Here is a 27,103-nt window from a genome sequence, read left to right as displayed (position 1 = left end):
CTAGTGTGTTGTTGAGGAGGAGGAGGACGAAATGTGGTTTGCCGGCTTGTTATGGAGACCTTTGCTGAACGTGTACTCCTGAGCTGCACCAAAGGAGAGGCATTCTTTTCAGTTGTTTGCGGGCCTGCTGAAAAATGCTCTCAGTGCTGTCTCACTGGGGATGGCGTTACCATTCTGGAAAGACACGTCAGCGCTACAGTCCATGCTATCAGTCAGTGAGCGTAGGTCTCCCGGTCTGCCCCAAAGCAGTTACGCGCTTGCCCAGCAGAAACTGTGACACTGTCAGATAACTTGGCTCGTTGGTCTAGGGGTATGATTCTCGCTTTGGGTGCGAGAGGTCCCGGGTTCAACTCCCGGACGAGCCCGCTTGGCCCTGCTTTGCATTCTCTGAAGCATTCGTTTGTTCTCTCTCGATGCTTGGCTTCTGGGCTCCTCTGCACCAGGGAGGTCTTTCAACCTCAGATACTGTTGGCTGTGTAGCTGATGGGAAATCAGACTGTCATCTGTGTGTTTTGTTTTCTTTAAAGAAAATGTGTATTTTACAAGTTCGTTGTTGTTGTTGAGGAGGAGGAGGACATGTAGTGTGTTGTTGAGGAGGAGGAGGACGAAATGTGGTTTGCCGGCTTGTTATGGAGACCTTTGCTGAACGTGTACTCCTGAGCTGCACCAAAGGAGAGGCATTCTTTTCAGTTGTTTGCGGGCCTGCTGAACCATGCTCTCAGTGCTGTCTCACTGGGGATACGGTTACCGTTCTGGAAAGACACTTCAGCGCTACAGTCCATGCTATCAGTCAGTGAGCGTAGGTCTCCCGGTCTGCCCCAAAGCAGTTACGCGCTTGCCCAGCAGAAACTGCGACACCCTCCGTTAACTTGGCTCGTTGGTCTAGGGGTATGATTCTTGCTGAGGGTGTGAGAGGCCCTGGGTTCAACTCCAGGATGAGCCCACTTGGCCCCACTTTGCAGTCACCGAAGTGTTTGTTCGTTTGCTCTTGAAGGCTGGCTTCTGGGCTCCTCTGCACAAGGGAGGGCTATCGACCTCAGATACTGTTGCCTGTAAAGCTGATGGGAAATCAGACTGTCATCTGTGTGTTTTGTTTTCTTTAAAGAAAATGTGTTTTTTACAAGTTCGTTGTTGTTGTTGTTGTTGAGGAGGAGGAGGAGGACATCTAGTGTGTTGTTGAGGAGGAGGAGGACGAAATGTGGTTTGCCGGCTTGTTATGGAGACCTTTGCTGAACGTGTACTCCTGAGCTGCACCAAAGGAGAGGCATTCTTTTCAGTTGTTTGCGGGCCTGCTGAAAAATGCTCTCAGTGCTGTCTCACTGGGGATGGCGTTACCATTCTGGAAAGACACGTCAGCGCTACAGTCCATGCTATCAGTCAGTGAGCGTAGGTCTCCCGGTCTGCCCCAAAGCAGTTACGCGCTTGCCCAGCAGAAACTGTGACACTGTCAGATAACTTGGCTCGTTGGTCTAGGGGTATGATTCTCGCTTTGGGTGCGAGAGGTCCCGGGTTCAACTCCCGGACGAGCCCGCTTGGCCCTGCTTTGCATTCTCTGAAGCATTCGTTTGTTCTCTCTCGATGCTTGGCTTCTGGGCTCCTCTGCACCAGGGAGGTCTTTCAACCTCAGATACTGTTGGCTGTGTAGCTGATGGGAAATCAGACTGTCATCTGTGTGTTTTGTTTTCTTTAAAGAAAATGTGTATTTTACAAGTTCGTTGTTGTTGTTGAGGAGGAGGAGGACATGTAGTGTGTTGTTGAGGAGGAGGAGGACGAAATGTGGTTTGCCGGCTGGCTTGTTATGGAGACCTTTGCTGAACGTGTACTCCTGAGCTGCACCAAAGGAGAGGCATTCTTTTCAGTTGTTTGCGGGCCTGCTGAACCATGCTCTCAGTGCTGTCTCACTGGGGATACGGTTACCGTTCTGGAAAGACACTTCAGCGCTACAGTCCATGCTATCAGTCAGTGAGCGTAGGTCTCCCGGTCTGCCCCAAAGCAGTTACGCGCTTGCCCAGCAGAAACTGCGACACCCTCCGTTAACTTGGCTCGTTGGTCTAGGGGTATGATTCTTGCTGAGGGTGTGAGAGGCCCTGGGTTCAACTCCAGGACGAGCCCACTTGGCCCCACTTTGCAGTCACCGAAGTGTTTGTTCGTTTGCTCTTGAAGGCTGGCTTCTGGGCTCCTCTGCACAAGGGAGGGCTATCGACCTCAGATACTGTTGCCCGTATAGCTGATGGGAAATCAGACTGTCATCTGTGTGTTTTGTTTTCTTTAAAGAAAATGTGTTTTTTACAAGTTCGTTGTTGTTGTTGTTGTTGAGGAGGAGGTGGAGGACATGTAGTGTGTTGTTGAGGAGGAGGAGGACGAAATGTGGTTTGCCGGCTTGTTATGGAGACCTTTGCTGAACGTGTACTCCTGAGCTGCACCAAAGGAGAGGCATTCTTTTCAGTTGTTTGCGGGCCTGCTGAACCATGCTCTCAGTGCTGTCTCACTGGGGATGGCGTTACCATTCTGGAAAGACACGTCAGCGCTACAGTCCATGCTATCAGTCAGTGAGCGTAGGTCTCCCGGTCTGCCCCAAAGCAGTTACGCGCTTGCCCAGCAGAAACTGTGAAACTGTCAGATAACTTGGCTCGTTGGTCTAGGGGTATGATTCTCGCTTTGGGTGCGAGAGGTCCCGGGTTCAACTCCCGGACGAGCCCGCTTGGCCCTGCTTTGCATTCTCTGAAGCATTCGTTTGTTCTCTCTCGATGCTTGGCTTCTGGGCTCCTCTGCACCAGGGAGGTCTTTCAACCTCAGATACTGTTGGCTGTGTAGCTGATGGGAAATCAGACTGTCATCTGTGTGTTTTGTTTTCTTTAAAGAAAATGTGTTTTTTACAAGTTCGTTGTTGTTGTTGTTGTTGAGGAGGAGGTGGAGGACATGTAGTGTGTTGTTGAGGAGGAGGAGGACGAAATGTGGTTTGCCGGCTTGTTATGGAGACCTTTGCTGAACGTGTACTCCTGAGCTGCACCAAAGGAGAGGCATTCTTTTCAGTTGTTTGTGGGCCTGCTGAACCATGCTCTCAGTGCTGTCTCACTGGGGATGGCGTTACCATTCTGGAAAGACACGTCAGCGCTACAGTCCATGCTATCAGTCAGTGAGCGTAGGTCTCCCGGTCTGCCCCAAAGCAGTTACGCGCTTGCCCAGCAGAAACTGCGACACCCTCCGTTAACTTGGCTTGTTGGTCTAGGGGTATGATTCTTGCTGAGGGTGTGAGAGGCCCTGGGTTCAACTCCAGGACGAGCCCACTTGGCCCTACTTTGCAGTCACCGAAGTGTTTGTTCGTTTGCTCTTGAAGGTTGGCTTCTGGGCTCCTCTGCACAAGGGAGGGCTATCGACCTCAGATACTGTTGCCCGTATAGCTGATGGGAAATCAGACTGTCATCTGTGTGTTTTGTTTTCTTTAAAGAAAATGTGTTTTTTACAAGTTCGTTGTTGTTGTTGTTGTTGTTGTTGAGGAGGAGGTAAAGGACATGTAGTGTGTTGTTGAGGAGGAGGAGGACGAAATGTGGTTTGCCGGCTTGTTATGGAGACCTTTGCTGAACGTGTACTCCTGAGCTGCACCAAAGGAGAGGCATTCTTTTCAGTTGTTTGCGGGCCTGCTGAACCATGCTCTCAGTGCTGTCTCACTGGGGATGGCGTTACCATTCTGGAAAGACACGTCAGCGCTACAGTCCATGCTATCAGTCAGTGAGCGTAGGTCTCCCGGTCTGCCCCAAAGCAGTTACGCGCTTGCCCAGCAGAAACTGCGACACCCTCCGTTAACTTGGCTCGTTGGTCTAGGGGTATGATTCTTGCTGAGGGTGTGAGAGGCCCTGGGTTCAACTCCAGGACGAGCCCACTTGGCCCCACTTTGCAGTCACCGAAGTGTTTGTTCATTTGCTTTTGAAGGCTGGCTTCTGGGCTCCTCTGCACAAGGGAGGGCTATCGACCTCAGATACTGTTGCCTGTAAAGCTGATGGGAAATCAGACTGTCATCTGTGTGTTTTGTTTTCTTTAAAGAAAATGTGTTTTTTACAAGTTCGTTGTTGTTGTTGTTGTTGTTGAGGAGGAGGAGGAGGACATGTAGTGTGTTGTTGAGGAGGAGGAGGACGAAATGTGGTTTGCCGGCTTGTTATGGAGACCTTTGCTGAACGTGTACTCCTGAGCTGCACCAAAGGAGAGGCATTCTTTTCAGTTGTTTGCGGGCCTGCTGAACCATGCTCTCAGTGCTGTCTCACTGGGGATGGCGTTACCATTCTGGAAAGACACGTCAGCGCTACAGTCCATGCTATCAGTCAGTGAGCGTAGGTCTCCCGGTCTGCCCCAAAGCAGTTACGCGCTTGCCCAGCAGAAACTGCGACAACCTACGTTAACTTGGCTCGTTGGTCTAGGGGTATGATTCTCGCTTAGGGTGCGAGAGGTCCCAGGTTCAACTCCCCCGGACGAGCCCACTTGGCCCCGCTTTGCATTCTCTGAAGCATTCGTTTGTTCTCTCTCGATGCTTGGCTTCTGTGCTCCTCTGCACCAGGGAGGTCTTTCAACCTCAGATTCTGTTGGCTGTGTAGCTGATGGGAAATCAGACTGTCATCTGTGTGTTTTGTTTTCTTTAAAGAAAATGTGTATTTTACAAGTTCGTTGTTGTTGTTGAGGAGGAGGAGGACATGTAGTGTGTTGTTGAGGAGGAGGAGGACGAAATGTGGTTTGCCGGCTTGTTATGGAGACCTTTGCTGAACGTGTACTCCTGAGCTGCACCAAAGGAGAGGCATTCTTTTCAGTTGTTTGCGGGCCTGCTGAACCATGCTCTCAGTGCTGTCTCACTGGGGATGGCGTTACCATTCTGGAAAGACACGTCAGCGCTACAGTCCATGCTATCAGTCAGTGAGCGTAGGTCTCCCGGTCTGCCCCTAAAGCAGTTACGCGCTTGCCCAGCAGAAACTGCGACACCCTCCGTTAACTTGGCTCGTTGGTCTAGGGGTATGATTCTTGCTGAGGGTGTGAGAGGCCCTGGGTTGAACTCCAGGACGAGCCCACTTGGTCCCACTTTGCAGTCACCGAAGTGTTCGTTCGTTTGCTCTTGAAGGCTGGCTTCTGGGCTCCTCTGCACAAGGGAGGGCTATCGACCTCAGATACTGTTGCCTGTAAAGCTGATGGGAAATCAGACTGTCATCTGTGTGTTTTGTTTTCTTTAAAGAAAATGTGTATTTTACAAGTTCGTTGTTGTTGTTGAGGAGGAGGAGGACATGTAGTGTGTTGTTGAGGAGGAGGAGGACGAAATGTGGTTTGCCGGCTTGTTATGGAGACCTTTGCTGAACGTGTACTCCTGAGCTGCACCAAAGGAGAGGCATTCTTTTCAGTTGTTTGCGGGCCTGCTGAACCATGCTCTCAGTGCTGTCTCACTGGGGATGGCGTTACCATTCTGGAAAGACATGTCAGCGCTACAGTCCATGCTATCAGTCAGTGAGCGTAGGTCTCCCGGTCTGCCCCTAAAGCAGTTACGCGCTTGCCCAGCAGAAACTGCGACACCCTCCGTTAACTTGGCTCGTTGGTCTAGGGGTATGATTCTTGCTGAGGGTGTGAGAGGCCCTGGGTTGAACTCCAGGACGAGCCCACTTGGTCCCACTTTGCAGTCACCGAAGTGTTCGTTCGTTTGCTCTTGAAGGCTGGCTTCTGGGCTCCTCTGCACAAGGGAGGGCTATCGACCTCAGATACTGTTGCCTGTAAAGCTGATGGGAAATCAGACTGTCATCTGTGTGTTTTGTTTTCTTTAAAGAAAATGTGTATTTTACAAGTTCGTTGTTGTTGTTGAGGAGGAGGAGGACATGTAGTGTGTTGTTGAGGAGGAGGAGGACGAAATGTGGTTTGCCGGCTTGTTATGGAGACCTTTGCTGAACGTGTACTCCTGAGCTGCACCAAAGGAGAGGCATTCTTTTCAGTTGTTTGCGGGCCTGCTGAACCATGCTCTCAGTGCTGTCTCACTGGGGATGGCGTTACCATTCTGGAAAGACACGTCAGCGCTACAGTCCATGCTATCAGTCAGTGAGCGTAGGTCTCCCGGTCTGCCCCAAAGCAGTTACGCGCTTGCCCAGCAGAAACTGCGACAACCTACGTTAACTTGGCTCGTTGGTCTAGGGGTATGATTCTCGCTTAGGGTGCGAGAGGTCCCAGGTTCAACTCCCCCGGACGAGCCCACTTGGCCCAGCTTTGCATTCTCTGAAGCATTCGTTTGTTCTCTCTCGATGCTTGGCTTCTGTGCTCCTCTGCACCAGGGAGGTCTTTCAACCTCAGATTCTGTTGGCTGTGTAGCTGATGGGAAATCAGACTGTCATCTGTGTGTTTTGTTTTCTTTAAAGAAAATGTGTATTTTACAAGTTCGTTGTTGTTGTTGAGGAGGAGGAGGACATGTAGTGTGTTGTTGAGGAGGAGGAGGACGAAATGTGGTTTGCCGGCTTGTTATGGAGACCTTTGCTGAACGTGTACTCCTGAGCTGCACCAAAGGAGAGGCATTCTTTTCAGTTGTTTGCGGGCCTGCTGAACCATGCTCTCAGTGCTGTCTCACTGGGGATGGCGTTACCATTCTGGAAAGACACGTCAGCGCTACAGTCCATGCTATCAGTCAGTGAGCGTAGGTCTCCCGGTCTGCCCCTAAAGCAGTTACGCGCTTGCCCAGCAGAAACTGCGACACCCTCCGTTAACTTGGCTCGTTGGTCTAGGGGTATGATTCTTGCTGAGGGTGTGAGAGGCCCTGGGTTGAACTCCAGGACGAGCCCACTTGGTCCCACTTTGCAGTCACCGAAGTGTTCGTTCGTTTGCTCTTGAAGGCTGGCTTCTGGGCTCCTCTGCACAAGGGAGGGCTATCGACCTCAGATACTGTTGCCTGTAAAGCTGATGGGAAATCAGACTGTCATCTGTGTGTTTTGTTTTCTTTAAAGAAAATGTGTATTTTACAAGTTCGTTGTTGTTGTTGAGGAGGAGGAGGACATGTAGTGTGTTGTTGAGGAGGAGGAGGACGAAATGTGGTTTGCCGGCTTGTTATGGAGACCTTTGCTGAACGTGTACTCCTGAGCTGCACCAAAGGAGAGGCATTCTTTTCAGTTGTTTGCGGGCCTGCTGAACCATGCTCTCAGTGCTGTCTCACTGGGGATGGCGTTACCATTCTGGAAAGACATGTCAGCGCTACAGTCCATGCTATCAGTCAGTGAGCGTAGGTCTCCCGGTCTGCCCCTAAAGCAGTTACGCGCTTGCCCAGCAGAAACTGCGACACCCTCCGTTAACTTGGCTCGTTGGTCTAGGGGTATGATTCTTGCTGAGGGTGTGAGAGGCCCTGGGTTGAACTCCAGGACGAGCCCACTTGGTCCCACTTTGCAGTCACCGAAGTGTTCGTTCGTTTGCTCTTGAAGGCTGGCTTCTGGGCTCCTCTGCACAAGGGAGGGCTATCGACCTCAGATACTGTTGCCTGTAAAGCTGATGGGAAATCAGACTGTCATCTGTGTGTTTTGTTTTCTTTAAAGAAAATGTGTATTTTACAAGTTCGTTGTTGTTGTTGAGGAGGAGGAGGACATGTAGTGTGTTGTTGAGGAGGAGGAGGACGAAATGTGGTTTGCCGGCTTGTTATGGAGACCTTTGCTGAACGTGTACTCCTGAGCTGCACCAAAGGAGAGGCATTCTTTTCAGTTGTTTGCGGGCCTGCTGAACCATGCTCTCAGTGCTGTCTCACTGGGGATGGCGTTACCATTCTGGAAAGACATGTCAGCGCTACAGTCCATGCTATCAGTCAGTGAGCGTAGGTCTCCCGGTCTGCCCCAAAGCAGTTACACGCTTGCCCAGCAGAAACTGCGACACTCTCCGTTAACTTGGCTCGTTGGTCTAGGGGTATGATTCTTGCTTAGGGTGCGAGAGGTCCCGGGTTCAACTCCCGGACGAGCCCCCTTGGCCCCGCTTTGCATTCTCTGAAGCATTCGTTTGTTCTGTCTCGATGCTTGGCTTCTGTGCTCCTCTGCACCAGGGAGGTCTTTCAACCTCAGATACTGTTGCCTGTATAGCTGATGGGAAATCAGACTGTCATCTGTGTGTTTTGTTTTCTTTAAAGAAAATGTGTATTTTACAAGTTCGTTGTTGTTGTTGTTGTTGTTGAGGAGGAGGAGGACATGTAGTGTGTTGTTGAGGAGGAGGAGGACGAAATGTGGTTTGCCGGCTTGTTATGGAGACCTTTGCTGAACGTGTACTCCTGAGCTGCACCAAAGGAGAGGTATGATTCTTGCTGAGGGTGTGAGAGGCCCTGGGTTCAACTCCAGGACGAGCCCACTTGGCCCCACTTTGCAGTCACCGAAGTGTTCGTTCGTTTGCTCTTGAAGGCTGGCTTCTGGGCTCCTCTGCACAAGGGAGGGCTATCGACCTCAGATACTGTTGCCTGTATAGCTGATGGGAAATCAGACTGTCATCTGTGTGTTTTGTTTTCTTTAAAGAAAATGTGTTTTTTACAAGTTTTTTACCCCTAATAATATAAATCAGATGAAAGCAAATTTTGACAAAATCGGAAGAGTTTTCATGTTGAAGTTCCCCCTCTTGTGGTCAAATATGTTGAAGTACAAGCCAGTATTAATCTCAAAAAGTCAACTACCCTGATTTGATTTCAATATATCATTTTTAATTAAATTAGTTTAATAATATAAATAGCTCTGGTATCATAATAAATGAGTAAACACTTTATTCTACAAGTCTCATTTGTGTACTTGTATAGCATAGAACTGCTGCAGCTTTTCAATTCGCAGTAATCATCCGAACCTCATTTAGTAGCTTAATTTCTGTTTCATTTGGTTGTCACATTGATTACCGATGTGCACGTTATATATAATTATGGCTTGTAAATGCAATGTTTTATACACTGTAAAAAATTTATCATGGGTCTAATTGTTTTTACGTAATAATTAAAAATAATGTGTACATTTTATTAATGAAATTGTGGTTTAGTGTTTGATACAAAATATTGAGAAGATTTCACTAATAGAACCAAGAGATACATTTTCCTCTTTTATTTAAGGACATTTCTGCAATTTTAAGGCTTAAGAGAATTAGTTCAATTTTAGTTGTCTCATGTCGATGCCTATTCTGACGAGCTGATGAGTTGAAACAGGTGTCTTAAATTAACAAAATCCAATATTCCACAAAAAGTGTGACAGGTAAAATGTCTTTCTCTCTAGAGATCAGTATGGATTGAAAGGTTTGTTTGATGTTGGCTTGAGAAAGAATAGCCAAAAGAGAGAGAGATAGATAGATAGATAGATAGATAGATAGATAGAATTAGATAAGTGCTGATTGGCTCGCAAATAGAACCTTATAGTACGAAGTTTGAGTTCAACTTTGTAGACAGAACCTTTTTGTTTTCTAAATAAAAAGTCCAAAAATGTACACAACTTAAAAAAAAGTCACATAATGTAAATAAGTTGTCACAGAATAAGAATATGTGAATAACTCAATTTTGTCAAAAATGTCAGATAGAACCTTATAATTCCAAGGGGATGAACCTGAACAATACTTTTTTACAATTAAATTGTCTAAAACTACTGTGAAAATATTTAACACAAATAAGACTTTTGTCAGCCACTATATTAAGAAAGGTAACACTTTATTTTGGTGGTCCACTTTAGAAATTCTACTGAGTATAAGTAACTTTGCAACTACTTGTTAACGTAATCTATTAACCCTAACCTAACAGTTTACTTGCAGTCTACTAATACTCTAATGAGAGTAGTTACTTACAGTTAGTAGAATGTCTAAAGTGGACCATCGAAATAGTGTAACCAAAAAAAAAAAAGTAGGTTATATCTTTCAGTCCTCAAACCCAAAAGGCGTGATGTAAGGCAGAGTGTAATTTCATTTATATGTAACAGAGAGCAGCTAGTAAGAGCTGTGTGAGTAAACCTCACTCCACTTGGCCTCAAGAGGTGCCCCAGTGACTGATGCTAGAGGCTATGATCTTTAGCGTCCTTGTTAGTGCACCCACCTCCAATGCCGGTGAAGCTGGTTCGAATTCTGCTTGGAGCGGTGCAAGTAGGACCAGTTACATTTACAGATTGGGATCAACATCAGTGTTAAGGTGCAAAGCTTCAGTTGAAGCAACCCTTCGGATCCCAGTGAATCAGGCACCCCAGTGAGCGCTTCCAGTAACAGTTTAGACTCTCAGCAGGAGACAGGCCCGGGAAATAAAGTCACTGACACAATGTCAGTTTGTTTATCTTCGTTTATTGAAAGTTTCACACAGCCTTTTATACATCTACAAGCAATATTTCATAGGTGGTTCGGGGCAGTCCCGAACCTGAATGAAATTTTCTTTGCATATGTCCCAGGGCAGTTCCGAGACACAGGAAGAAATAATTGATAAGGTATTCTTTATAATTGGGAAAACAACTTTACCCCAACAATCAGAATAAGTAAACTGAAAATTAGAATTAATGTGGGGGCTGTTTTACATTCTGAATGCACTATATTCCTCATGTAAACATGGTTAATTTGCAGTTTTCCCCCCTACACTGGTGTCACCAAATGTATTTTTTTTCTTTACCCTGAATACACCCTCTGTCATTGGTGAAACTATATTTGAGCTTGTTATTTTGACAGTGTGTGCCGTCCACTGAAACATATTTTTTTGTTTTAGTGTTTACAAAGAAATTTAGAATTTTAAGCTGTTATAAGAAAAATGTTTCAAAATGTTTGTTTACAACCGTACACAAATAAACTTTATAATTATGGACAGATATATAATGATAGAGAGACAGACAAGATAAAAATACTTATTTAATGGTTGTTTTACAGTGCGACAATACAGATGTACAGCAAGATCTCCTGCCGCAAATAATGAAAATTGCCATCTGCAAGAGGGATGATCAGGAGGACGTCAGCATCATCTTGGAGGGGGTGCAAGTCATGGCTGGCTTGGAAAATCTGTCTAGAGCCTGTGCTGTTTTTCTTGGACTGACGTATGCACTAAACCTCACCTACTCGAAAGAACTGAGGCACACATTTGAGGCCTTTCAGAAGCTCTTCTTAGAACTGGATGTGTGCAAGTTTTCCCCCAAATTACTAACACTTAAAAACAAACTCATGTCTTAGATTGAGAGACAAAGCATTATTATCAAGTTCTGGTGGAAAAAAAACTGCACTGATTGAGCGTTTGATACTGTTCTACATGATTGTTGTTCATACAATCTTTTAGCTAGTATAAATGGTTTTATACATTTTGCTACAAGTTGTTATTTGTATGCACATGTTTTTGTGTAACAAAATGATGTTTCTCAATGACATGGGAAATGTAAACTTTTTTTTTTCATGTCTTAAAACTGCTGCTTACATTTTATATATATTTGTTATTTATGGTTACAGTCCAAAAAGACAATAAAAGCATGTTTGTCAACAAAAACTGCATTTTGTATTCATTATTATCTTAACTTGAAAAAGGCAGTACATTTTATAATTAAGTCATTTTAATTAATACAAATGAGTAAATTTTACTTGATTAATTTGTGAGAAAACATACAATAAAAAAGATTAAATTAAATTCATTGTGTGCCATAGACTAAATAATTTAGGAAATTTTACTTAATTTATTCGGGTAGATTTCGCAAAAAAACTAAACCTTAAAAAATATGTGTAATAATGTTACCATAATTTTTTAAAGTAGATTGCATGTAACATTTTTTACAGTGTACAATTCCAGCTTGTAAAAGCAATGTTTTTCATAAAGCGGGAAATATGTCCAATTACTAATATCAAGCGCCTCAATGAGCAGGTCCGTTTATTCGATTGTAGCTCGCACAGTAAACGTCTTATGTTCGCCCTTTCAATTATATTGAATAGAGCCAGCGATTCTGCACAGTTCAGTATACAACATGTCACCATAAGTTACGATTTCACTGAGAGAGAAGAGCACAAAATCGCCCCCGTGTTGCATCGTTAACTATTTAACCAGGAACTGATGCATGGATCCAGCCAATCTCAGTTTGAAATGATGTTCAGTTGAAAGCAATAATCCACCACTACAGATTCAGCAACATCACCGCTCTTGTACCACTGTTGATTTTCATGTATTTATTTTACATAATGTGTATTTATGTTTCATGTGAATCACATTTAATCCAATTTTTTAGTTTCACATTTGTTTTCTCTTGCTTCTCTTCAAGGTTTCTCTACATCTGAAATAATCCCTAATTTAAACACATCTCAATTTACACTATTTGTATTTGCAGACAGAAGTGTCTGTGTGTTTAAAATAATAGTTTCCACTCTAATACTGTTGCAAGTGACTGATAGTGTTTTGTTGTTACGATGTACATGCCCAAGATGGCCGCTTCATTTTTTTTTATCTCAGTGCTGTTTGTGGTATATGCTGCTACCAGTGGTGACAGTGTGTTATTGCAGGCTTAAAATTGAACAAAATGTACAGTAAGTCAAAATATTTTGTTCATTACTGCTATGTTTCTTCATGTAGGAATTGTCTTTTAGGATATGTGTAGAACACAGTCCAAAGATACTGTATACCAAAGCACACATCAGCCAGTATAAGGGTTTATGAGAAATCGAGGCATAATCCAAGATTGTTGCCACACTGTGTGACTTATCAATGCTTGGTAATACACATTTCAAGTACTAACATCAGAGTAGTAATGATGGTACTTTATGTCAAAGTGACAGGTGGCCCCGCCCCTACCCAGAAGCCCCATCGGCTGGGAAACCCGCCTTACCCAGAAGCCTCACGGGCCATGAAGCCCCTCCTTACCCAGAAGCCCAATGGGCCAGGAAGCTCCTCCTTACCCTGTACCCTTTGATCCTCTCCAGTCAGCCATCTTGTAAGAATACAGGTTTTACCCTTTGACCCTCTCCTGTCAGCCATCTTGTTTGGATGACCGTGATCTTGTTAGGATGGCAGCCATCTTGTTTGGATGACCTCCATCTTGTTAGGATGACAGGCATTTTGGAAAGGGCACAGGTCATCTTGACAAGTGTTCGCCGCCATCTCACCCTGATGGTGTATGTGTGTGTGTGTGTGTGTGTGTGTGTGTGTAATGTTTAAGAGTTTAAACTTATTATTATTTGTGTTAGGTTATGTTTTATGATTAGGTTTGGTACGATAAGTTGTTACCAAAATAAAATACATTAAAATAAGAAGAGAACAACAACATAAAGTTTTAATAAAAAAGTATTTTAAACTGTGTTTAGTGATGTGCATGTGATGATTTTAGGTTATATATTTTATGATTGTTTTTGGGGTGGTATAAAATAAAATAAATTAAATTAGAAAAAGAGAACAAAATAAAGTTTTGATCAAAAAAGTACTTACCCAGAGTGGAATTCCAACCCACACAGACATACATCTATTAGATCTTAAGTCCAATGCCTTAAGCACTCAGCCACCTGGGTGTTACTATTTGGTATAAGTTACTAAGTTGAAGGGTGTATTCATTAATCACGAGAAAATGAACCATGAAGAGAGATTAAAAGAGATCTATTATACGCCTAAAGAAGCCGGTCGTTTTGGAGGACTCGATACACTGCTGAGAAGTGCCAGAGCAAAGGGTGACCGTATAAAAAGAGAACATGTTTCACAATGGTTATCGGATCAATATACATACACAGTGCACAGACCAGCGCGGGTGAGGTTTAAGAGGAACTTGACACTGGTACAAGACATTGACTGGCAATGGCAGGCAGACCTGGTGGAAATGGGTCAGTTCTCAAAGTTCAACAACGGTATGAAATACATTCTAACCTGTATAGATGTGTTGTCCAAATACGCCTGGGCAGTACCATTAAAAAACAAAACGGGTCAGCAAGTGTGTGCCGCCTTTAAAAGAATATTCACCCAAGGGCGCGTTCCAAAGAAACTGCAGACAGATCAGGGGAAAGAATTCCTCAACCATGGTTTTCAAAGTCTTCTCAAGCAATACCAAATTGTACATTTTGTGACAAATAGTAAAGTGAAAGCCAGTGTGGTAGAGAGATTCAATAGGACTATAAAATCGAAAATGTGGAAGTACTTTAGAGCTGTTTCACAGTTACAATCACACATTCCATAGAACTGTCAAGGAACGACCAGTAGATGTCACCCATGACAATGCCCTGAGGGTGTGGAGGACTGTGTATGGGTCATTTGTAAAAAGCAAACCTTCAAAATTTAAGTTTAAAGAAGGTGATCATGTGAGGGTGTCGAGAATAAAAGGGAAATTTGAAAAGGGGTATGAGCAAACATTCACAGATGAAATATTCATAGTTAAAAAATGTGTGCCTGGATTAAGGCCTATTTACAAACTAAAAGATTATGCTGGTGACGACATAAAAGGTCAGTTTTACACCGAAGAGTTACAAAAGATAAACCCAAATGGTGACAGAGTCTATCGAATACAGAAAATTTTAGACTCCAGAGGCCGTGGCCGTGGTAAACAAGTTTTAGTCAAATGGCTGAGTTGGGGAGTTAAATTTAATAGTTGGATCAAAGCTTCAGAGGTGAAAGACATAGCCCCGGGGGTTGTGAGAGGATAAAAAATGAGTGAAAATGGATTTTACCTGACTTTTACCAGTAATGCCTCGGAGACACTATTTCCTAACAACAAGAGCTCCAACTTCACTGACCATCTAGCCAAATCCATCGATCTACCAGGTAAATGGGAGGTAGGGATGGTGGAGATGCACTACCCCATGACCATCAATACGTTTGACAGGAAACAGAGCTTTGAATTGCATTCTGAGACAACCGATACAAACTGGTATTATGAAATATCACAAGGCTACTATAAAAACATTGATGTATTGTTAACAGCCATGAATAATGCTGTCAAGGCCGTCCCCACATTGCCCAAGGTATACTTTCAATACAACTATATTAGAAGCGTGAGGCTTTTCAGGGATTCGACTTTATTGTTTTTTACCACGGGCCAGCTAGCACATGTCTTGGGGTTCATTCCCGAGAAGGGGGGGGGGGGGGGAATCGCCCCAGCCTGCGGATATTACAGCGGGTTTTAACCACATGTATGTTTATACCGATATAATTGAACACCAACTAGTGGGTGACATGTATGCCCCGCTTCTGCGCTGTATACCTAAAAAAGGGGAAGAAGGCAAGTTTGTTACGCTGTTATATGATAAGCCCCACTATGTCCCCCTGAGCATGGATGAATTCGACACCATCAGCACTGAAATAAAGACTGACCAGAACGGACATGTGACATTCGCATACGGCAAGGTGATAGTGAAGTTGCATTTCCAACCTGTTAGATACAACCACTTTTAAATCATGGTGATTATTAAAAACTATGGAGACCCGCACATGTATAGGAACTACTACAAGTATCAGGCGGGTAACGGCCTCCCCGGTTTCGCCGGGATGCCAGTACAATACGGTGCGGGGGTAGCTGGTAGCTATGCCTTTTCTGAGACGCGGATTAGAAATTGTCAAACCACACGTCAAATTGGCTGCCAGAAACATAGCTAAAGATGTGGTCGGGCAGGTTACAAGTGCGGTGGCCAGTAGAATTCATGCTCCGAAAGGTCAGGAGAGGCATTAAAAGGAAAAGAACGACACCACTGGGGCTCACAGGACCGCCGGCCCCTGTTAAAAGGACTATACAGAAGAAACACAATCATAAGAGAAACGGGGCTGGTAAGAAGAGGAGCTCCAGGCAACAACATCGCGGGGATATATTTTAAACATGGCTTTCGTTCACTGCAGTTCTGAGGAGTGCACCAAATCTGAACTGGACCTTTTTCAGCTGGTGCCCACACAGACCAGCATTGAGAAGAGTTTCTATGTGTAGGTGCCCCCCCTCACAGCGCTCTCTGACAATGCCCCACTGGAATTCTACATCACTGGAAACGGAGAGGACTATCTAGATCTGAACAACACGATCATCTACCTGACTTGTAAAATTACTAAGCATGATGGCACTGATCTGGCCCAGGATGATCGGGTGGGCCTGGTAAATTACCCCGTGGCCTCCCTTTTCAGCCAGGTCGACATCACAATCGGTGACAGACTTATTAGCCAGAGCAACAACTGTTATCCATACAGGGCTATAATAGAATCCATTCTCAACTACAGTGAAAGCACTTTGAACACATAGTACTCAGCAGGCCTTTTTGTCAAGGACACAGCCGGCCAGCATGAAGTAACCGCACTGAACGGGACAAACCTGGGGTTCAGAAATAGAGCGGCCTATACAGCAGGAAGCCGAAAACTAGAATTGTTGGGTTGTATTCATGCAGACATGTTTTTTCAAGACAAATTAGTGCTGAACGGCGTTGATATAAAAATTCAACTCACCCGTAACAGAGAAGCGTTCTGTCTCATGAGCAACGCTGAGGATTTCAAACTGTCGGTTCTCTCAGCAGCTGTGTTTGTGAAGAGGGTCCGGGTGGCCCCCGCTGTCAGGCTGGGTCATGCCGATGTGCTGCAGGTGGCTAATGCAAAATACCCTGTAGATCGGGTTCATATGAAAGTGTTCAGTCTGGCCAGAGGAAGCAGGGTCTGCAACCAGGAAAATGTGTTTCTGGGACAATTGGCTAAAATAATAGCAATTGGTTTTGTGGATAAACCCCTTCTACTTTAAACATTGTGATATTAATTTCCTGGCCCTGTAAGTAGATGGGGAGCAGATCCCTACTAAACCGCTACAACCGGATTTCGCAAATGATAACTTTAACCTGGTGGAAACAGCCGGAAAGCACCTCAAAGACAAGCCTCTGGTAGTGGACTGTAAGGAGTTTGCCAGAGGTTACACACTGTTTGCATTTAACCTCAGCCCGGATCAAGAGTGCACTGGGCACTATTCGCTCATAAAAACAGGGAACCTGAGAGCAGAAATTAGTTTTGCCCAGCCATTACCAACCACCGTGAACATGATAGTGTATGCTGTTTTTGACAACATTGTTGAAATTAACATTAATCATTATTAAGATAAGTCCTTTACGACTACAGTTGAAAAACGATTGCCTTGTGGCTTTCAATACTCTGGTCATGAATACGCAACAGATTGGGGCCATCATGACTAAGGACAGTTACACAACAGACTATTTTCTGGGTGTGTTTCCATCTGACAAGCTCCCCAAACGGTCAGGAGTCCACAGGCCGGCCTGTTTCGTCATCAACACACATCCGCATGACCGACCCGGGGAGCACTGGCTTGCTATCTATCTAGGAGGAGATGGGAAGGCCGAATTCTTTGATTCTTACGGATTCCCCCCCAATGCTCCTTTTTTCCCTAAATCAATCATGTGTTTTTTAAACACAAACTCAGTGTTAACAGTGTTAACTCCAGACAGTTGCAGGATGCTTTATCCACAACATGTGGAAACCACTGTGTGTATTTTTTACAACAGCGTTGTAAGGAGCTAGCTTAAAATCAGATATTGGATTTGTATTCTGAAGATTTAATTAGTAATGCAGTTTGTGAAAATTTATAACAGGAGAACGAGACCTATGTATCTGTTTAAGCTTCATGTAAATGAGAATTGTCAGATGTGTAACCGAATGCATGATTTTAGGATCTGTCATAATTGCTAAATCAGTCATGAACAGAAATAAACAATGTTAGAACAGTGTATGAATAACACTATAGACACTATAGAATGATAGAATAATGCTTGTGTGTATGTTTGTGTGTGTGCGTTTAAGCTTAATGACGTGGCATTCTCATATATGTAACGCCTGCTAACCTGATAATAAAATATTATATACACATGAATTATGTTTATATGTAGTTAATAAATCCATACATACAAACACCATAGTTTATCACGCGTTACATTTTTTATTCAGCACACACAAAAACCAAATAAACTAAAACAGTGAAACACCACTGATAATGTTCTTTGACATACAAACACAATAATAATAATAATAATAATAATAATAATACATTTTTTATTATCAGAATCACACAAGGATTTAACATTTTACAGATAACATCAATGTATGTATTTCTATAGCCTATATATAAACAAACAACAACCAAAATAATAATACAAAAAATAAAACCATGAGGACCCGCTTTACAGAGACAGCCATGGTAATTTCCCAAACAGCCGATGCTTTTTAGCTGGCTGGTCTCTTTGTGGTGTTTCGGGTGGGGCAGCCGCCCCCTCCATCGAAATATCAAAGTCTGGTTCAGGAGAAATAGGATTTCTCTGTATAGACATAGAACTGTTTCTAGTAGGTGTTGTTTTCAGTTTCTCCAACACCTCCCTGTTTATTCTGTTAGACAGTACCGAACCGGGGATGTTAATCTCCGCCATCGCCATCATAAAACTGCCCCAGCCTTTGGGGGCTCTTCCTGTGGCCAGCGTGTGCGGCTGTGTGACAGCCCTAACCAGATCAATCACATGAGACCCACGAACAGGGCCCCCCTTGTACACAAATTCCCCATTCTCATTCCAGCTAGCTATAGAATTGTTGGACACCATTTCGGCATTTTTATTTTGCCTTTGTGGGAAAGTGAAAAGTCAAAGTGGCTTTTTCAGATTCTGCCTGCCACGTCAGGGCCAAGTACCTCTGCAGCGCTTTGTCATATTCACCCAATTGAGAGCTTTGCAGAATATCTTTCATTTCACCATCCAATTTATATGTGGCTATTTTTCTGATGTCGTGTTCAACTGGAAAGTCCTCTTTAATTTGGCCCATCTGTTTCTGAGGTACTAGATACATTTTCTCAGTGAATTGCATTTTCATCTGGTCAGTAAGCCGGTAATGAGGGGAATGGCAATACTTAGCAAATTACTGATAACCCCCCCAGACTGATTCAATAGATTTCTCTTTCTCTTAACAGACACTGTCTTTTTACTAAGTGTTTTTATAATGTGGCCACTTTTCTTGAGTTTCTGAAATTGTTTAGCGCTCAAGCGGATGTTTCCTTTCAGTGTATTTAGAGCGATTTCTGACACGGCCTGTACCAGGTCGCTTCCAGCGGCGCACAGAATGGCCTTGTTGCGGCTTGGCTTTAACCAGCAGCTGCAGGAGAGCCAGTTTTCTCTTCATACGCAGTGACATACTGACAGCCAGAGTCACAGACAGCAAATGTGCTCAACGCTGGAAAACCAGCGGCTTTTACTTTCTTTGTTTTTTAAACACATAAACCACCGGGATGTCAGGGGGGAAAAGACCCGTCCTTAAACGGTATTCATCAGGGGTCTTTGACATGACATCGACAAATAAGTATCCAAAATACTTCTTGGTGGCATCTTCAAAAGCTTCCAAAAAATATTGAGATTTGCCTGGATACATCTGTCGAGCTAACGTTGTAATCTGTAATTTATCTCTCGGTCTTTTGCAGTGTTCTCATCTCAAAGTGCCAGTCACGTTTAACACGTACTATCCCCGGTTGCCGCAGTGCAATGTCTTTTATTTCACCATTTGCACCAGCCTACTTATCCGCATAGTCAAGTATCAAATCTTTTAGGCTATCGAAATTAATTTTCTCACTATTAGCCACGTTTAATGTGATACCCTTTACCTTGATACAGGCTTTCCCTCCTGAGAGCTTATATCCATAGGATTTAGGTGCTGTTGCAACAAACTCTGTAATGTGCTGATCCGGAGGCAGCTCACTTGTCAATTGACCCAGATAATCTCCTAACTTGGGGTCCCACTGTCCTGGCCTGCTTACATAAATGATTGAATCAGTGTCATAATACAAACAACGACCTTGTAATGAATCCAGAAGAGAGTACAGTTCTAACCTAGCATAGGCGGTGGTGAAACTGGCAATACAAATATTTACATTTGAAAGCTGTGTGTAGTGCTCTTTTCCCCGTTTCCAGGTGACACAGGCACATAAAATCATCGTCATCATCAATAAAATCACAAGACGGGACCTCGTGGTATGGGGCAAACACGTATTTAAATAATTCGTTGGGGTCTCTCACAATACTGGTGTTTTGTAAATCTGGTCGTTGTCCAAATTTTCCCCATAAAGAATTCAAAAACAGTTTTGAAATCTGTCTTTTGGCCGGATTCTTAGTAATGTTGTAATGGTCCAAGTGTACCCCCTCTCTGTCATGATACTCTCTGATGTAGTGTTCACGGTCTGTGTCATTTTTGCACCACTGGGGGTAGCCTGAAGCTTCTTGTTTGCCTTTTAAATGCGTTTTAATATATTCACTAAACAACGTGTTGGTCGAGTGCTTAAAGTGCCAGATCTCGTATATTTCTGCTATTCTGTAACCCTTATCTACAGCAGACAGCAGCTCTGGCATGCACCAGACACCGGTAAGCGCTCGCTGCTCGTCGCTGTGTGTGCAGGGGGGCCCTGCTGGGTGTCAGCGCACGTCCGACAGAGTGTAAAGAACAGTTTTTTACCAACTCTGGTCGGTAGCACAGGGAAAAACAACCTTCTAGGAGGGTAAACTTTGACTTTTGCGAGCCCAAAGTAATTTTGTAAATCTTCAAAGCCCTCGCATATTATATCCGGGTGACCAACGGGGTACAATTTGGTTTTATTTACAAACGGGTACAGACTGGTGAAATCATAGTAACGGAGTTCCTAGCCAGGTTTTGGTTGATAATACAGGGTCACTGCATTCGTCCACCCACCGAATAGAGACTCCCTGGGGTCTAAAGGCGCTGGTAACTGTGATTCGGAAATAAATGCCCTAACATCCTGGTCTTCATTCAGCATTGTCTTCCATTTGTGTTCCCACATCACTTTAACATCAAACCCTTGTAATTTTAAGAATTCGGTTTTATACATTGTCTTTTGATATAGCCAGCCGAATGTTGTTTTTGTCACACTGTTAACGTCATTTTCACTATAACAGGTATCGCAACCATGAAAAAAACATCCATGGTACTCAAAAGCAGTGTACACACCGTTTATTACTGCAAAACCATCTAGATAGTACGGGCCAAATTTATGCTCACCACCCAGCTTTAGTGCGTGTTGTATACTGATGTTGTCTGTGTGTTCAGTATACATGAGCCACTGAATAGCGGGGGTCGAGAACCGCTTTTTCTGGTTGTGATAATTGTCATGGACTAATGCTATGGTCTGCGGTCTGAGAAACATGTACCGGTACATGGTCATACACACAGAGGCTAATGTGATGTACTGAAACGGGTCAAGACTGACTTTAATCAGGTCTGAATCAGGGTCAGATGGACACTTCAGACGTATCTGCTCTGTCATACATAATATCTCGTTTCTAAATGTAGTACAAGCTTGTCTCAGTATGTCCACGTCCTGTCTACAATACCGCTTCAATTCATCGAGTTTGTGCTCATCGTACCATTCCTGAAACTGTGTTTTATCTGCACCCATCATGTAGTCTACCCCGTAAAATTGTTCAGCGGGTAAGGGTCCTACATAATTTTGGTTTGCGACCGTGTTAAAGAAGTGTGGGAAATGGCCTTTCTCACCCTCAAACCCCATTGCTTTTGGCATATTGCTCAGTTTCAGAGGCAAGAAATGTAATGAATCAATGAACCTGATGTTCAGAGCGGTCACTGTCATGCACATAATTTTACCTCCTTGTGTGATGAAGTGTGTAGCAACCTTTTCACGTATGAGCTCTCTAATGACCAAGTAGTTATCATAGCCTTTACCATTGTGTGAAATAAAAGTGTAGTTTTTAAAACACGTGTCAATGAAACATTTCACAAAGTCAGATAAGCAAGAATCCCCATAAAACTCCCATGTGCATTTGTTGTTTATGTGTGAGGCATAAACATAATTTGGGATGTGTGTCCTGTTTCTTGCATGCATTCAAAATCAAAGAAAATGTATTTTTCCGATTGTTTCGGGATGTTTATTACGCTCATGTAGCATACATGATTGTCAGGTGTCTGGATAACACTTTTACAGCACGGAAAGAGCTTTTCTTCGCAAGTGTGCATTATTGGGAGAAAAGTCCAGCACTCTGTACAGTAAAAGTGTTGAACACACTGAATCTCTTTGGTGGCAGCTTTAGCCTTGTGTCTCCTGAGACAGACACCACCTCTACAGAATATTTTACATACATCGCATCTGGTGATGGTCTCTTTAACCTCAAAACAGTGGGGGTCTAAACACGCTCTGCACAAATTCCGACACGTGTGACAATTTTTATGCCCATATACTGCGTGGCAATAATCACAGAAATAGTTAACACCTATAAATGTTCTGATGTTTAAAACCCCGTAGTAATGCTGTTTGTGAAGTAAAACAAACATCTGTGCATTCTTTCCCTTTCCACAGGCGGTACACACTGGTGGCAAAACATAAATTGTTACCTTGGTTTTTGAAATCAGTGAGGCATGCCCTTTTCTTGTCTATTATCTTGCAAAACAAAATACCTTTTATACGTCTCCGTACCCCACCTTGCATATTAGGATTTCGGTGTGACTTTGCAGTAAATTAGCTATGCTCTCTAGGAAATCTGTTTCATCCAGCTCCCCCAAATGTTGCCTCCTCTAACAGAAAGCATTATTTAATGACCCCGAGCTCAGTCTAAGCTGTACAAAATCATTAGGACCCACATTGTGTGATATTTCATTTAACAGCCCTTGCGCAGCACCAGTACGATTCTACCAGATCCAGATTCACAAACCTGAATTCTTCATAAAACTCCATTCCCCGGAACCTGTTAAGTTCCCGGTCATAGTGACGAATACGCTCCAAAAACACCCGAGGCGGGTCCCCGCCATCACCACCCTCAACCATTTGTTCAGCATTTTCATTATTCACCTCTAACATTGCTACATCACCACCCCCAATCTGATTATCATTATCATTCGCTTCTAATGCTTACCCATCAGACACGTGCAAATCTATATATTCCTGAATTTCCAAGTCTGGTTGGTTATTATTATCAGCTTCTAATGCTAATTCATCAGACACAATCAAATCAATATATTCCTGAATTTCCAAGTTTGCTGGGTGGTCATCAACCGCCACTGTGCTGTAATGGTGTCTGTGATCCTGCTAATTGTGACACATCCATTCTAGATTTAAGCCTACGCAGCATTCTTTTGGCTACATTAATATTCTTTATCAGTACTGCCGTGATACGTGCAGACCGAGTGTCTTTGTGTCTTACTTGTTTCATTATTTGTTAATTGCGGTTTTCACTCACAGTGTGACGATTCAGCAAACTCGATGTTATACCCTTTTTGTTTTACCACATTTGTCAAAACATGTATTTTTCTATGAGCTGTGTGTAAATCTTCTACCAGTTGCCAACAAATGTGACATATTTTACTAAACAACAGGGCCCTAGAATCATCAGAGGTCTGAATGCCTGTACAGGGTATTTGTTCACCTGACCTGTCTATCTCTTTATGCACACTCGGAGTGGGGTTAACTGTGCTATTTGTCTGCTTACCTCTTTTTACAGTAGCGGGCTGTCTTACTGCGTGCTTTTCTCTGAAACATGCACTCTACCTTCAAGATGGTTTAGTGACTTGTTAGAAAGTGTGGATGAGAAAGTAATGCAAATAGTTGAGAAGGTTATAAAAAACAAGGCTTATCAAGTGTTTTACAAACATAAATAAAATACTGTTTGTGTCTGCTCTGCTTTTCTGTGCAATAAGACATTATATTAATTCATATATTTTTTCAGAGAAAGAAACCCCCGGGGCCCCTGGAATTACGTTTACGTATGTTTGAGGAATCTATGTTTGAAGATGTCATCCTCACTCTAATAGCTCACAATTTTGGTGATTTGTATGATACTGGTAATTCTGATGTGAAATCGCTAGTTGCTGATGTTGAAAAAACAGTGGCGTCCCTCCCCAATGTGCTCAAGAGAATGCTGTATAAAGAGACACATCCTGGTGAATCTGCTTTTACATCTGTCCAAAAAGTTCTGCACAGTTCTTTTGGAAATACTATCCCTATCATGACCAAACCCAATTTCTACACTGTGCTAGACAGAATAGTGTCACTGCCCTGGCCAAAAAACAAGTAGAGGGAGTAGCTAGTGCAGTACAGTTCAGTTGTTTCTTCCTGGCTGCTGTAGGTGTTGGGGAAGCGGGATCATTGGTCACCCGAGTCAGTATCTAATCTCACTGTCTACATCTGACTTGATGCCTTGTTGTCATTTTTAGAGCTGTCACAATAAAATATTGACATTGAAATATATTTTACTGAGTCTCATATTTTGAATGTCTATACCTTTTCTTTCTCTTTTATTTTTCCAAAACTGTACCACCCCAAAAATAATCATAAAATATATAACCTAAAATCATCACACGCACATCACTAAACACAGTTTAAAATACTTTTTTATTAAAACTTTATGTTGTTGTTCTCTTTTTATTTTAATGTATTTTATTTTGCTAACAACTTATCATAACAAACCTAATCATAAAACATAACCTAACACAAATAATAATAAGTTTAAACTCTTAAACATTACACACACACACACATACACCATCAGGGTGAGATGGCAGTAAACACTTGTCAAGATGACCTGTGCCCTTTCCAAAATGCCTGTCATCCTAACAAGATGGAGGTCATCCAAACAAGATGGCTGTCATCCTAACAAGATTACGGTCATCCAAACAAGATGGCTGACAGGAGAGGGTCAAAGGGTAAAACCTGTATCCTAACAAGTTGGCTGACTGGAGAGGATCAAAGGGTACAGGGTAAGGAGGGGCTTCCTGGCCCGTGGGGCTTCTGGGTAAGGAGGGGCTTCCTGGCCCGTGGGGCTTCTGGGTAAGGCGGGGCTTCCCAGCCCATGGGGCTTCTGGGTAGGGGTGGGGCCACCTGACACTTTGACATAAAGTGCCATCATTACTACTCATAAGCGCAATATGTACAATATCTTTCCCGTTCCTGAGAAAACTATGTTTGAAAACTGTAATTTTTTGCCTGGACTACAATCAAGATGGCTACCAAACCATGTGACATTATGCCGCCATTTTGCGATCTAGTGACCATGCCATAGACCCCTACATCCATTCAAAGTCTGGTGACTTTTTAGACTGCGGTTCAAAAGTTATAGGCATTTGAACATATTCTGGTGGAAGAGAAGAAAAAATAAGTATAATAATAATAATAATGACCAGTGACCACCACATTGCTTATGGGATCAATTCTGTCAAGTAACAATCAGTCCAATACATTCTAACATAGTTCCATACTGCACCATATGCATTTATTTGCAACTTGACCATCTCTGAAATTTGATTGGCTCATGGCGGCCATTTTGTTTTCTCAATCAACTTGCCTTGAACAAATCTGATAGAGGAGCTAGCCAAGGTCACGTGTACAAAATTTCATATCAATCAGACCAACCATTTCGGAGATGAAGATCTTTGAAGATTCTTGGCCAATCCAATATGGCTGCCAAACAATATGACTTATTGACTTGTTTTGAACAAATCTGAATTTAGGCCATAACATAACATCACACACCAAGTTTCACATCTGTCCCGTCTGCGGTTTCGGAGAAGAAGATTTTTGTATATTTTCCAAAATGTGTCACTTAAGCCACTATGGCCACCAGACCATGTGACATATGGCCTCCATATTGAATATGGCATAGTACTACATAGCCATCTATCACTGTATGAAGTTTCATGAGTTTTCATCAAGCGTTGGTTTTTATAGGCTTTTGAAAAGATACTGCGGAAAAATAATAATCCTAACAATAACAATAGGGTTCCAGCAACTTCGTTGCTTGGCCCCCAACTTTTGAGGCTTCCAGGTGCTTGGAGTCGAGAAATGTATGGCTTCAGACTCATAAAAATATGAATCAGATGAAGACACATGTTGACAACAATTGTTGCTTAAAGGTTTTGGTAAGTAGAGTATTCAAGGTCAAGTTCCCCCTCTTGTGGTCTAATATTTTAAGGAACAAGCCATTTCAATCTCAATAAACCAACTACACTTATTTGATTGAAATGTATCAATTTAATTACATTAGTAGTACCATCAATACTTCTAATATCATAATATAGTAGTAAACAGTTTATTCTCTAAGTTTCATTTTGTGTACTTTAAAACACAATCTAACCATTTAAGTAGCTTTAGATTGCTGCTGCTCTCCATTTTTCCATTTACCTTCTCAAGCTTATTTAGTTGCATACCTGGTGTTTCATATAGTTATCACGTTGATTTCTGATGTATGCGTTATATATATTTACAGCTGGAAAAGCAAAGTATATCACTAAGGAGCAAATAGCTCCAATTAGTTTTTACTATTGCGCCTGACCGAGTATGTCCGTATGTCCGTATGTTGTCTTATGTTCAACTCTATAGAGCCAGCGATTAAATTATCCATTACAGAAATTATCCATTAGGACAAGGCACATCAGGAGGTCTGTGCAATAGGAACAGTCTGGACACCATTTTAAGTTCCGAACGGAATTAACGTCTTTACTATCTACATATTTATTTATTTATTTATACATTGTTGGTTTTTTTTTTTACATTTTGGCACAAATTATCCTCCATACTATCCATGACAAAATTAAAAATAAATACATGGAGAAAATAATAAATACATGAATTAATGTGGAAATAAATAGATGGATAAATAAACAGATTTTGAATTAAATACAATAATAAATAAATCTCCATGTATTTATTAGAACATGTATTTATTTATTTCAACATTTATTTATTATTTTCACTGCGAATTTGTTTTAAAGTTTAATTACAGTGAAAATAATCAATACATTAATACATAAATACATGTTCAAATGGACATTTTTTTATGTCAACACTACTACATTTATTCATTTATTTATGTAATGTGAAGCGATTCAAGTAATGAATAAACAATGTATTTGCTAAAATAAATTTTGCTTAAACTTTAAGGGGAACTGCACCACAATTTTATCTTAATTCTGTTATTTGTATAAATTGTTTTAAATATAGCAATGTCACAAATGTCTGAAGTGAAGATATATTTATTAATATGATTTTCTTAAGGAATAGGTGGCCATTTTCTCTCCACCAGACCCTCGGTAACAGTCTGTACTAGTATGTGTAAGACCTGTAGGCAATACAAAGTAAAAGCATAATAATAATGATGATATTATTTATAACTAGAATGCTAAAGTTCCATGAGAAACATTGTGGAAGTACAGTAAGCAGTATGTTTCAGTGTACATGTAATA

General features: G+C 42.6%; 3 non-coding genes across 3 annotated transcripts; all 3 read left to right on the top strand.

The window, feature by feature from the left end:
* Nucleotides 1-293: 293 nt before the first annotated feature.
* On the top strand, nt 294-365 carry trnap-ugg (transfer RNA proline (anticodon UGG)). Its single transcript has one exon. It is a non-coding gene; the product is annotated as a tRNA-Pro (tRNA).
* Nucleotides 366-1,458: 1,093 nt separating this feature from the next.
* trnap-ugg (transfer RNA proline (anticodon UGG)) lies at nt 1,459-1,530 on the top strand. Its single transcript has one exon. It is a non-coding gene; the product is annotated as a tRNA-Pro (tRNA).
* Nucleotides 1,531-2,627: 1,097 nt separating this feature from the next.
* On the top strand, nt 2,628-2,699 carry trnap-ugg (transfer RNA proline (anticodon UGG)). Its single transcript has one exon. It is a non-coding gene; the product is annotated as a tRNA-Pro (tRNA).
* The last annotated feature ends 24,404 nt before the right edge of the window (nt 2,700-27,103 follow it).

The sequence above is a fragment of the Amia ocellicauda genome, chromosome 2, assembly GCF_036373705.1.
Source record: "Amia ocellicauda isolate fAmiCal2 chromosome 2, fAmiCal2.hap1, whole genome shotgun sequence".
NCBI classification, from domain to species: domain Eukaryota; kingdom Metazoa; phylum Chordata; class Actinopteri; order Amiiformes; family Amiidae; genus Amia; species Amia ocellicauda.
This window is presented reverse-complemented; position numbering and strand designations above follow the sequence as displayed.